Below are 13,822 nucleotides of genomic sequence, written 5' to 3' on the forward strand. Positions count from 1 at the left end.
ACTCCTCTCCGCGTGGGCATCCACTGCCGTGTCTTCCCCGGCTCTGCGTCGTCCCCTTCCTAGGCCTCGTCATCGTCCACCGCCTTGGTGCTCTCGACGTGGCGTGGTCAATGTGGTCAACGACCGACTTCCATCAGAAGAGTACTGTACGTGGAGAGGCTGACAGCTGGGTCCACGGCCACAACCCAGTTTTTTGTGATTTGCCAAGTAAGTCGCTTTGTCAGGCCTGTTGGGCTGCAAATCTTTCAAGACGAGCAGAGCTTCATTCGGCTGGCCGAGAAAATGGCCTATCAGTAATGAGAAATGGGATGTACATTTTTAAAGCACATCAAACCGGCAATTAGTTTCAAAATTCTTTTTTTCATGTCAAGATTTTAAATTGCATTGATTTTTATGCATGGACAATTTGTTGGATTTTATATTGATATACATTTATTTTTAAATCAGTTTGAATGTGACTTGAAATTTTGGGATTAAAAACAGTTCGGACCGCATCGAAATATGCAAAATTTTGTATAATTTTTTAACGGTGGCCACAATATGGGCTGTAATGCTAACAAAAAGAATATGGGCTCCAAAAAAACCTTAAAAATTAGCAAATGGGATGTAAATTATTAGAAATAATGGCAGATGGGCTGTATGATGTTTTCCACGGATTTGAGGCTTTCCTAAAAAAAGGGTTGATGCACAAGCAGTGACTGTTGGATGTCCATCCAACGGCCGTCGTGCTTCTTCAATCTCTGCTCTTCCTGCTCCAGCCGCTCAAAGAAGTGCAGGCGGGACTGTCTGCAACCTCCTCCCCACGGCCGGCTGTGCTGTCGTGCAGGCCTCACCGCCCCACCGTACTCCCATCGCTGGCCTAGCCATCCCTCTACTCACCCACACCTGCTGTTATTCTCCACCGACGGCAGATGAACCAGTAAACCCTCATACAGTCGTAATCCCCTCCGCGTGGGAAACAACTGCCGAGTCTTCCCTGCCTTCGTGTCGTTCCCTTCCTAGGCCTCGCCATCGTCCACCGTCTTGGTGCTCTCGGCGCGGCCTGGTCAACATGGTCAATGACCGACATGCATCTGAAGTGGACTGTACGTGGAGAGGCTGACAGCTGGGTCCATGGCCACACGCAAGGAAATGTCTCCTTATTACGCGTAAAACAGTGATTCCTCCACCTGACATCTGGGACCCACCGAAAGGGCCTCTATATTTCATGAAAAAAACGTTACCGCCGCTGACAGCTTGGACCCACCAGCTATATCTTTGCGTGCAAGTTAGTGCCTATTTATTACGCACAAAAAAATGAATCCTCCCCCTGCTAGCTGGGACCCAGTATAGTGGCAGGCTGACTTGTGGGCCTACTAAGTTGACGGGGATGGAGGGCTTTGTCAACTTAGTCAATATGCATGATTCTAGCTCCAGTGACCGTACGATGTCCATCAAACGGCCGTAGTGCTTCTTCAACCTCTGGTCTTCTTGCTCCAGCTGCCCAAACCAGCACCAGTCGTGCCTCGTGCTCCTGCCTCCCGTGGCCGGCTGCGATGCGGCGGAGACCTCACCGCCCCCTACTACACCCACCGCTGGCCAGGCCATCCCTCTACTCACCCACACCCCCTGTTATTCTACGGCGACGACAGCCTCACATCGCAGCAAACCAGTGAACTCTCCTACTCCTCTACGCGTGGGCATCCACTGCCGCATCTTCCCCGACTCAGTGTCTTCCCCTTCCTAGGCCTCCTCGTCGTCCACCGTCCCGGTGCTCTCGGCGCGGCGTGGTCAACATAGTCAAGGAATGGCTTCCATCGGACGTGGACTGTACGTGGAGAGGCTGACAGTTGGGTCCACGGCCGCAGCAAGGAAGTGCCTCCTTATTACGCGAAAATAATTATTCCTCCACCTGACAGCGGGGACCCACCGGACGGGCCACCATATTTCGCGAAAAAACGTTTCCTCCTGACTGCTGGGACACACCAGCTACATCTTCGCACGCAAGGAAGTGCGTCCGAAAAAATGATTTGCCCCCCTGACTGCTGGGACCCACCAACTACATCTTCGCAGGCAAGGAAGTGCCTGACAGTCAGGTCCCACCTGATCCAAGCGTACGTAGTGTTTTCATTCTGGTCGTGAACGTGTACGTACATACTGGTCGATGTAGAGGCGCGCACGTGTCATAGTAGAGGCGCGCATGTAGCATGTACATGGACGTACAGCGGCAAGTGTGCAAGAAAGAAAATACGACCACGTACGTACATACAGGCAGAGTCTTGAACGCCTACTCACGCATACGTACGACCAAGACTCGTGTACATGGCTAGGTCGGAACGGAGAAACTGCATCGTCGTCATGCTCATGGGGAGCCAACCGGCTGGGTCAGAATGAAATGCGTCGTCGTGTTCATCGGGAGGGCTTGGACGGAACAGCCGATGGAAACAAGGCCTGGTGTACCGCAAAACGGAGGAAACAACCTTGTGTTCGACCAGCCACGTTCGAAACGGGATCTTGTTCATCGGGAGGGGTCTGGCGTACCGCAAAATGGAGGAAATGGACCTCCTACGGTCGAAACGGTGGTTCTGTTGATCGGGAGGGGTGTGGCATACCGCAAAACGGAGGAAACGGACTTGTGTTGGAGCACTAAGGTCAAAACAGGGGTCTTGTTCATCGGGAGGGGTGTGGCGTATCACAAAATGGGACTCCACGAGATACTGTTCATCTCCACCGTCGACCCCCTCCAGCCTCCATGGGCTATTATTCATCCAAACCCCCAGCAATGCTCACTGTTCATCCAGAGGCAACACCACGGGGTCCTGTTCATCCACCCCACCAGGAACTATTCATCCAAACCCCCCAGCAACGCTCACTGTTCATCCAGAGGCAGCATCGATCGGCTTCAGTTAGCAGTAGTAGCGAAGGAATCACTCGATCGGGTTAAGTTAACAGCCATCGACCGATCGCTCGGGTTCAGTAACGCGTACCCTGCAGTGCAATCGCTCGGGTTCAGTTAGAGTCCAACGCCTGGCTCGGGTTCAATTAGAGCCCAACGCCTCGCACCCACGCGCGTGCGTGTACGAGAGAGAAATGCGCATCGCTCGGGCCTGACCACCCACCGTAACCGGGAACACCCTGATATTTTCCTTTCCCTCGCTTCTACCACGGTTTTTCCGTCATGGACAGCCCAAAGAGTGTCATGCAGTTGCGTCTCCAGCCCGCCCAGGACGAAAAGCCCATTTTTTGTCATGATTTTTTGTCATAGAAGTAGGACCCCACCACATCTATGATGATACCGGGTTTTGTCACAATTATCGTCATAGAAGTGTCATAAATATGGCCGATTTTTTTTGTTCAGCCCAAAATGTCACGGATGTATCTTTTTTTGTAGTGGAAGCAAGCCGGCCCTACTGCGTTGTTCTCCTCCAGCTCTAAGGAGAGGGCGAGCTGGTCGAGGCGGTGGCGAGCATCGGTGTCGTCAATGGCGCATGGGCCTAGCCGGCTAGCGACCGCTGTCGGTGTCAAAACCGGTCGATCATAGGTAGGGGGTACCGAACTGTGCGTCTGAGGATTGAAGGTGACAAGGGACAGGGGGAACACGATGTTTACCCAGGTTCGGGCCCTCTTAATGGAGGTAAAACCCTACGTCCGGCTTGATTGTATTTTATAAGTATAGGGGTTACAAGAGTTGATCTACCTCGAGATCATAATGGCTAAACCCTAGCTGTCTAGCCTTTATGAATTCTAATGACCTCTACGGACTAAACCCTTTGGTTTATATAAACACCAGAGGGCCCTAGGTTTGTACAAAGTCAGTTTACAAAGAATGAAATTACATATCCGGACACGATCTTGCCATCCACGCATAGGAGAGTCCTACCCGGACACAGGGGAAGGCCTTCTGCCTTGTATCTTCACGGCCTGTCAGTGCGGCCCATATCCAGTAGCCCGGACACCCGAGGACCCCCTAATCCAGGACTCCCTCAGTAGCCCCTGAACTAGCTATCGGGGGGATGACCCCCGGGTAATCCCAAGACGGCGAACCGGATGCGGTGCCGGCCTGCCTGGGCCGACTACACCGGCTCGCACCTGCGGCCGACTTCTCCAGCAAGCCGGCTGCCCGAAGTCAACTTCCACGTCCCATCGGACACACGCAGACGGTCATACCCTGCAGTAGTGCACTATTGGAGAATAGTGGAGCACTGTGCACTGTTCATCATCATCATCATCTATAGTGCACATCATCATCAACAGTGCACCACCGTCGGCCACAGTGCCACTTTATCCTGGGCCTCTGTTGCTAAAATACCCTAGGGGCTCTCCTCACATCATCATGCTCGCGGACGCTCTGTTCTCCCGCTCCCTCGTTCTCCCCTTCCCCATGAAATCCCCATGCTCCTGGCCTCCCGTTCCTGCCTTTTTCTCTCGCCAGCACCACCAATGGTCGGTCGGTCCCATGGCCAACACCTCCACACCGAGTCGTAGCTCAATGCTCGCCTCTGCTAGTTCCTGCTTCGTTCCCTCACGCTGCTAGCCTTGGTGCAAAAAAGCCATTGTTTCCAGTGCGCTGCTCCGCCCCGGTCACTGATGCGCTCCGGTTCAACCATGGCTACCATCACCTGCTCGCTGTATCCCGTGGCCTTCTCCTCCACGCGGCTCCGCCTCGCTTCCGCCGTGAGGCCCCGGATGACCATCACCATCTCCGACCGCCCCTCACACGCGGTTTCACCCGCTCTTGCGCGCCACCAGGGAAGGATCCCCTCGCACCCGCTCCCCCAGCGTGTCATCCCGCCGCGGCACGCTCCGCTCCAGCCGCGAGCTCCATGCACCGTGCAGCCGCACGCCCGCGGTCTCCCGTCTCCAGTGCCGTTTGGGATACACTCGCGTGGGGACCTAGCAAGTTTGGGATATTCTCTGTAAAGATCTTACAATTAGCTTTCAAGGAAGCACACAAAGGACCATATAGTAGGTCTAGTTCTTTGCCAGATAGGCGTCGTTCTTGCTGGAAGGGTTGTGTGACGTGCCCTCGACCGTCCATAACCATGCATGGCAAGTTGCAAAAAATGCATTACCGACCTGGCAGAAAAAAATTAGCAGGGGTTTGGAAAATGATGATCTATGTCCAGTTTGTGGAGTAGAACCGGAGGATAATTTCCACCCCTTTCTTCGATGCCCTTTGTCACGCGAACTTTACAATCCTATCATGCATCATGGTATAATGTGGAACCAACTTTCCACTCTCAAATTATATATGAAAATTTCAACACCCTTCAAAACGGTGATAAGATAGCACTCTAATTACATATGGAAAATTTCGTCTCCTCTAAAGTTATGTGCCTGAAACCATTGCCTACTAGCTTATTTCCAAATAAATATTGCATTATTGAAACTTTAAATTAGGAATACTTGGTAGAGAATTCAGCAATATGATTGTTTGAGGTTCCTCCTTCTCGCACTGCCTTCTTAGCCTTTTGCATCCACTTCATAGCATTCATTTTATACTCGTCCTTCTTCTCCCCATCGATGACATCTCGAATACACCTCTCGACCTCCGCACTCATTAGTGATCCATTTTCACTCTTCCGCAATCACACACCCATACCCTAGTGGTGGGTTGGTCCGCTGAGTGCGGAATTCCCACAAGAGGTACACCGGAGACAACTGCCTCCAGTGTCGAGTTCCATCCACAGTGGGCAACAAAACAACCACACATATATTTATGAAATAAAGATTAGAATGTCATTGTTATTTCCCCATTTTAGCAACACTTTTAATTCATTTTCAAATGAAAATGAAAATAAATATGTCTTATGATATGATACCAATGGCCTTGTGTGCTAGAACCTCAAGCTGGGGGCACTAAGAAACAATTAATCCATTCTTCTGACATTTCACCTTGAGTTGATCAGATAACTTGTGTGCCTCATCGGATCTAACAACCCAAAGGAAAGGTTTGCTAGAATTGCATAGTCCATTGCCAAGATCCTCCAACTGAGTCACGTCATAGTTTGGATAACTCCCATATGATACTGTAGTGACCCAACCCAATACGGTCAAGTCTCCATGCTTTCTGTGCCATCCATAGATCAGTATGCTGGTACAAACAGTACTTCGATGAAATACCATAACATCACATGTAAAATAAGTACCGTAGATCCAGAGTATACTTTATGTCACAGCGGAAACATATCAATAGGGGTGTGGAGTCCCATCAACGCCAACAACAAGTTGAGTGTGGACCATAACCCTATATCGTACTCGTACTTGTTGTAGAAATCTTGCAACATGAGACGTTGCAGCCATGTAGGTCAGTATAGTGAATGTACAGGTAAGATCACAATAAGAAAGCAGATGATAAAACTATACTATATGCAATATGGCTTTGTGGCTCTGTGTCTGAGGTTTTTGCATAAAAGTTGGTTTTATTTTCCCTACATCAAAGGATTGTCAAGAAATCTTCACTATAGAGTTATCTACTATGACATGGTTCCGCCAACCGTTGTCTCATAACACCAATTCAGTATAAGTGGCCCATAATTAATTAATAGTCTGGTATTGAGAGTTCAGAGATAGATCCAAGTCCAGAGGCTCAAATTGTCTGTAACCGTGGACACGGCTAATCAATTAGGTTTTAACTCTGCAGAGTGTTGTGCACTTTACCTACAAGAATCGTTCTCTCCTTTTATTTCCTCGCATTGCCTGATGTCTGAGGATGGGATGAACGAAACATGGTCTTTCGAAGAGTTCCACTGACCTATGCCCAGTGCCCATCCAATCCTACCATAGTTCTACATCTACTGGCACTGGTCCAGTGAGAGTCACAACAAAGGTCAACCAAGCCAGAGCCCATAATGACTTGTGGATGCATAGGTAAGCTTCCGGGCATGAAGTATTCTTCAGTCTCTTTGAGTCTTGGCGGAACTTTCCTCATGAGTACTGGCCTACTCCATCTCATTAGGCATCCACTGGGTACTCCAGGGTGCCTCATAACCAGTCCATCCCAGTAGTGTGTATTGAAATCTTGTCTCTAGTCTTGAAGTGTTGAGGTCTTGAAGATGCAGGCCTTGAAGATGCCATCATGAAGTGGTCGTCATTGACATAGAGTCATCTTGAAGTTTTCTTCATTGATGTGGAGTCCTCCTTCTCACATGACTCCCGAGCACTCTTACCAAACCCCGTCCGCTAGAGCGTAGCATTAAAACTAAATAATTTCCCAGGCTTGATAACAGGGAGATGGGTTCCTACCTCATGCATTCTACTCATCTACAAGAATTCAATATCACTACTAGAGGAAAAGTTGAAAGGGTAATACTACATACAAATAAAACTTAGGTAATAACAAATGGTCAAAGTGAACTTGTCTGGTATTACTTGATGAAGATTTATAATACTCTCAGAAAATGATGTCATAGAACTATTCGTCAACCCGTTGAAATCTATATTAACAAAAATGACATTCACATAAGCAAGCATTCTAGCAAGCAATACTAACAATCAATATACAACCAAAATTAAAAGCCAATATGAAACAATAATGAAATCAAAGAACCCAAATAAGATCCAATGAAAAACTTCAAAATAAAACTCTAAAGGAAAACTATAGGGTTTTACTACAAACAACATAACACTTTTTGTCCTAAGTAAACTTAACAACAAGGACAAATACCACACTATTAAATTAACAGAAAATAAATTAAGTTTTATTAAAATAACAGAAAGAAATTTGGACAAAGTTTTCTATGCAAAAAGAATTAACCTAAAAGCATTTATAAAACTCCTACTATGATAAAAAAATAAGGTTTCAAGTAAAAATAAAAGAAATTAAAATAAAAATTATTTTCAACTACAAATAAAAGTGGCTAGTGTTGACTAATAGAAACATAAAACAAATTTGTCAAAAGTGACAAAAGAAATAATTTAAAAATATTAAAAACAACAAAGAAAAATTAAAATAAAACTAAGTAAAATCCTAATTTAAAATAAACTAAAAATAAATCACTATATGGTACCGAATAAATAAATTAATAAGTAAACAGTAGCAAAGAGAATCAATCAAAAATATATTTTAAAACTCAAGATATGGCCAAATTTGTGGATTGAACAAATTTAATGAAATTCAAATTTGAAAACCAAGTGCATCAAAAGAAACTTCATAAAATTTTGAAACTACAGCAAAAAGAATCAATCAATTTGGATCTAGAAATTAAAAGATATTAAGATTCTAAAATTGAAACTACATCCATTTTTAAAACAGAAACTGAAAAAACTAAAACGATATGGCTGGCCATGGGCCACGTGGTAGCTTATGGTTGGCCGAGGTTCGTGATACGTCTCCAACGTATTTATCATTTTTTATTGTTACATGCTGTTTTGTTATCAATCTTGGATGTTTTATAATCATTTTATATCATTTTTTGGTACTAACCTATTGACATAGTGCCAAGTGCCACTTCCTATTTTTTCCGTGTTTTTTACATCGCAGAAAATCAATATCAGATGGAGTCCAAATGCCATGAAACATTACGGAGATTTTTTATGGACTAGAAGGAATATGTTGGCCCCTGGTTGCACCTGGGGGAGTCCCGAGGAGGGGACAACACACCAGGATGCGCCAGGAGGCCTAGGCGCGCCCTGGTTGGCTGTGCCCACCTCGGGTACCCCCCGGACCGCCTCTTTGCTCTATAAATACCCCAAAAATACCAAAACCCCAGAAGCGTCGATGAAATATTCATCCAGCCGCCGTAGAGTCCATAACCACCAGGTCCAATCTAGACACCATCTTGGATGGGGTTCACCACCTCCATTGGTGCCTCTCCGATGATGCGTGAGTAGTTCTTTGTAGACCTTCGGGTCCGTAGTTAGTATCTAGATGGCTTTATCTCACTCGCTGAATTCTCAATACAATGATCTCTTGGAGATCCATATGATGTAACTTTTTTTGCGGTGTGTTTGTTGGGATCTGATAAACTTGGAGTTTATGATCAGTCATATCTTTTTATATCCATGAAAGTTATTTGAGTTTCTTTGATCTCTTATATGCATGATCTTATATAGCCTCGTATTTCTTCTCCGATATTTGGGTTTTGTTTGGACAACTTGATCTATTTATCTTGCAATGGGAAGACGTGCCCGGTAGTTGGTTCGTTCTTACGGTGCTTGATCCCTGTGACAGAAAGGGAACCGACACGTATGTATCGTTGCTACTAAGGATAAAAAGATGGGATCTATATCTACGCAATAGATAAATGGATCTTGTCTACATCATGTCATCGTTCTTATTGCATTACTCTGTTTCTCCATGAACTTAATACACTAGATGCATACTGGATAGTGGTCGATGTGTGGAGTAATAGTAGCCAATGCAGGCAGGAGTTGGTCTACTAATCTTGGACGTGATGCCTATGTAATGACCATTGCCTGGATATTGTCATAATTATTTGAGGTTCTATCAATTGCCCAACAGTAATTTGTTCACCCGTCGTTTGCTATCTTTCTCGAGAAAAGCCACTAGTGAAAACTATGGCCCCCGGGTCTTCTTCCTCATATATTTGCTTGCGATATACTTTTGCTTTGCATTTTTATTCAGATCTATTAAACCAAAAATACAAAAATAATTTGTTGCACGTTATTTTATTTTTGATCTATTGTTCCAATCCATTACCAATTTTTGGCATCGTTTCTCGAAAGGGATTGACAACCCCTTTAACACGTCAGGTTGCGTGGTGTTGTTATTTGTGTGCAGGTGATGTTTACGTTGTGTTCCTTGGTTCTCCTACTAGTTCGATAACCTTGGTTTCTTCACTGAGGGAAATACCTACCTTCGCTTTGCTACATCAACCCTTCCTCTTTGGGGAAATACCGACGGGAGCTTTTCTGGCGCTATAGTCAGAGAGCGATCAGTTCGTTTGCTACTCAGACGATCGCAAGTTAACAAAAGGAAGTAAAATAAAAAATACGGCCTAATCCTACGCGTCAAATCTCGATCTAACAGTGGGGCGGGACCGATGGCTTACAGTGGAGGAGGTCGCCGGAGTTGGGCAGCACGGCGTCGGGCACGAACAAGGCGGACGCTCTGGTGGTCTTCGGCGTCAGGCGAAGCGTCCAGGTGATGCGGCGGAGCACGATGGACTCGGAGGTGGCGACGGCGGGGGTCGAGAGTGGACGTGGGTGGTGGAGCGAGCCCGGCGAGGCGGCGGCATACGCGGGTCACCGGCGAGGGATTGCGAGAGTGTGAGGGCGTCGGAGAAGGGCGCCAAGGGTGGAATTGTGTGAGGGAGAGCGGGGCTTTATATGGCGAGGTTTCTTGGTGTAGGGGGCATACTGGAATGGCAGGGTAGCACGACAGGGATTCGCTCCTGCGAGGTAAGACAGGGGATTAGGGAGTTGGGGAAGGTGAGTGCGACAACGATTCGGTTGGCTAGGTGGGTCCCAGCTTCAGCGAAAGGGATGGGAAGGAAACGAATCGAGTAGCCAATCTAGAGGAGATTCGGCATGCGCGGCGCTAAGCGGGCCTGGAAGAGAGAGAGAGGGGGGGAGGTGCGCCTCGGTCCGTTGGCTTCGGCCATTTTTTGTTTTTTAAATAAAACATAAAAAGGAATAAAGGAATAAACCAAATAAAATAAAAAGTATTATATAGACATATAATATATCAAAATTGCAGAAAAAGAAATCCTAAAACATGGACTATTTTTCAAGTCCAAATAAAATACGCAAAAATTCAAAGAATGAAAATAGTCCTACTATTGCATTTAAAATGCAAATAATTTTTTTAAATACCAAAATGATTTCAAATTTTCTCCCAATTTTTCATTGAAGGGAATCATTTTACCCTTATTCCCATATTTTTATTTTTGTTTTAGGAGAAAATAATTTTAAAAATAACTCCAAATAGCTTTGAATTTGAATTTAAAATATTTCACAAATCCCTTATGATTTTCACGTTGATTCAAATTGACACTGAATTTACGTGTCAGATTGCTCCTCTCATGTGTGAATATTTTTGAAGAAATTTGAAATTTGGGAAATTCCTTAACTTTAAATAGAAAATGGATTCCACATGGTTTTCAAAGGGACTTTCAGAATGTTTCTTTTAAACTTCCAACTCCTCTTTGAAGAAGTCATTTTATCTTATCTTATGGAAATCATTGAGTTGCATGAAGTTCCTAGTTTGAAAATATTTCAAATGGAATTCAAATCATTTTCAAGCCCCTTTTCATTTCTATAAATGGAAGAAGTCATATCATCTTCACTCTAGGGTTTTATGATATGTGATTAAATGAATTTGAATTCATGGAACAAAATGCATGATGAAAGTCTTGGGAATTTCCTTTTATTCCCTCTCATTCAGCTTTCAAAAAGTTTCAAATTCTACTCAATTTCACACAATCGTTCACACAACAATCAAACAAACAACCATAACTATTTATTTAATATAACATTCCCGAATTTAGAATTTTGGGATGTTACAAATACAAGCACAAAAGAGGAGATGCTCTGCTTTTCAAGCCAACCCATGCATGCTGCATCAAAAACAAAAAGGTTGAAAACATAAGACTTGTTGGATGGCAGGCAATCATCGCCGAGATAAAATGATGGCCAGGTGGGACGTGTAGTCTTCGCTCTCCATGTTAACTTCTTGTAATCCACCTCCTGTTTGGGTTCCATAGTGTCGATGATCAAAATTAATTTAAAACCCACTCCCTTCATTTTGGTCATAAGTCACACGCATATTCTAAGATTAGTTTTGACGATCAATTTGAGCAACCAACTATGATTCATATGACAAAAAAATCATACCATTGGATCCACATATTAGAATAGTTCCCACCTATACAGTTTTGTATTGTATGTAGCATATATAATAGTCTTGATCTTTCTCCTGAAAAAAGGAGACGGTCAAAGAGGACTGTAGCCCCTCCTTCTCTGGTGCTCCCACGGGCGGTAGGGGAGGAACCCTAGCTGTTGTCCGCCTCTCCCTTCCCCCTCACCTCCTCCCTCTCCCGCTGTCGCTAGAGGGCACAGTCGGGCGAAGCCAGGCCGGCGGCGGTGACTTCTCACCCGCTCACTCGACAGCGGCTGTCACAGGTCGGCGTTGTTGGGCCTAGGCACTGTGGTGCGCGGGACGCGGTGACGCGGTGGCGGGTCGGCATGGCGGAGGCTCGGTGCCCTGTTGGTGGCACGGTGGGCTGCGCTGGGGCGGGGCGTGCCCGGATAGGAGCTGGCAGCGGCTGTTGCGGCGGCGGCCAGATCTGGCGGGCGGCGCGGGATGGGTGCTTTGTGGGCAGCTTGGGCCGTGATCGGCCGTCTCTGCGGTGATCGTTGGAGTGGCGGCGTGGTGGTAGTGGTTCGTGCCGGTGGTGGCATTGGCTGCGGTGTGGGCTTCGGCCGACCTTGCGTGCGGCGGCCGTTGGCAGCGAGGGTGGTGGCGCTGGTTCGGGTCTGCCCCTCGGGGTCCCTACGTGGATGTGGGTTGCCACGACATGGTGGTGGCTCATGGCGGTGGTCTAGGTCATTTCACGGCGGTGGCTAGACTTCTTCGGCGTCGGCCTGTCGTTGAGCTCCCTTGACGACCTTCGATTCCTCTCCCCGTCGTTCAGGCGCTACCTTCATCGGAGGGTTGGCCCTCTCCCAGGTGCGGCCCATCGCTCATCTCTCGCCCGGCAGCAGGACTGAGCTTGTCTCACGCCCGACAACAGGTCCTGGATGCCGGGGCGGCGGCCCTGGTGGTGGTGTCGCGGTGCTCATGGTCAGAGCCCGTGGCTTGGTGCTGCCTGGTGGCCATGGCCGTGTGGGCGGCGTGGTAGCTAGGGTGTGACGTTCGGTGGTGGTGAATATTTGCCGGGGTGAAAATATTTCTATCTTCGGACGGATCGGCAGCGACGAAGCTTGTTCCCTTCTTGAAGGCATCGTCGTGGCTCTCACTACCCATCATGTTGCTCCAAGGGAAACTCTGATCCTTGGGTCGGGCAGTGGCGGCGCTTCGGTGTCGTAACCTTCCTGATGGCACCGCCTTGGAGCCCACGGTTCTTCGTATGTAGCTTCATCTATTCGAGGTGGCGTGTTCACGGTTGAGGCCCTCGGTTGCTTATGTAGTGCTAGGGGTGGTGTTGCTGTGCTCAACGCCTATGTATCATGCCTTGGGTGTATGTGTGTGTCCTGTGGGCATGTGTTGTACTGGGTTGTTGATGCTCTTTTCTTTATATATAAAGCGGGGCGAAAGCCTTTTTTGGTATATATTAATCTCAGTGGTTGTCGAAGTAGATCTTGAATTTGTGCATGTCATATAAACTCAATTGGATTGGAGAAATTATTTAACTTTCTTTATAGTGACTATCAAAGTATCTACCAAGCCTAATAACCAGTTTAACAGACCAAACCACCCCTAAATAAGCAGAACAAACGATTTGTGTGGCAGGAGCACACAAGTAGCATGAGTGTATGGCTCACCGTTGGCTTGATGTCACTGAATGAATTGACGAGCACATCGTCGGCGTCCACCAGCCCGTCGAACCGCTAAATCGAGGTCTTAAGGAAAACCGGCAGCGACTCTGGCACCGACGCGAACGGCGGCCCGTCCTCTGGTCCCAGTTCCATGATTTTTTTGAAAGTATGATGAATTTATAGCAAATTCGGAAACTATATGCCTTAATGCATAAAAATCGAAATTATGACCCTGTCGGCCCCCTGTTGGCCAAAAAGGGCCTTTTCGGCCTACCGTTGGCCGAAGAGAGCTCTTGAGCCTGCCGTTGGCCGAAGAGTGGTCAGTTCGGCTGAAGATAGTAGCTTCGGTTTATTGTTGGCCGAAGAGTGGTCTTAGGCCATGTGTAGACCAAAGAGTGGTCTT

General features: G+C 46.9%; 1 pseudogene; it reads right to left on the reverse strand.

Moving 5' to 3' along the window:
• Nucleotides 1–5,375: 5,375 nt before the first annotated feature.
• LOC125506220 lies at nucleotides 5,376–13,572 on the reverse strand (annotated as a pseudogene).
• Between the last annotated feature and the right edge of the window lie 250 nt (nucleotides 13,573–13,822).

Source organism: Triticum urartu, chromosome 5, assembly GCF_003073215.2.
Source record: "Triticum urartu cultivar G1812 chromosome 5, Tu2.1, whole genome shotgun sequence".
Taxonomy (NCBI): Eukaryota; Viridiplantae; Streptophyta; class Magnoliopsida; order Poales; family Poaceae; genus Triticum; species Triticum urartu.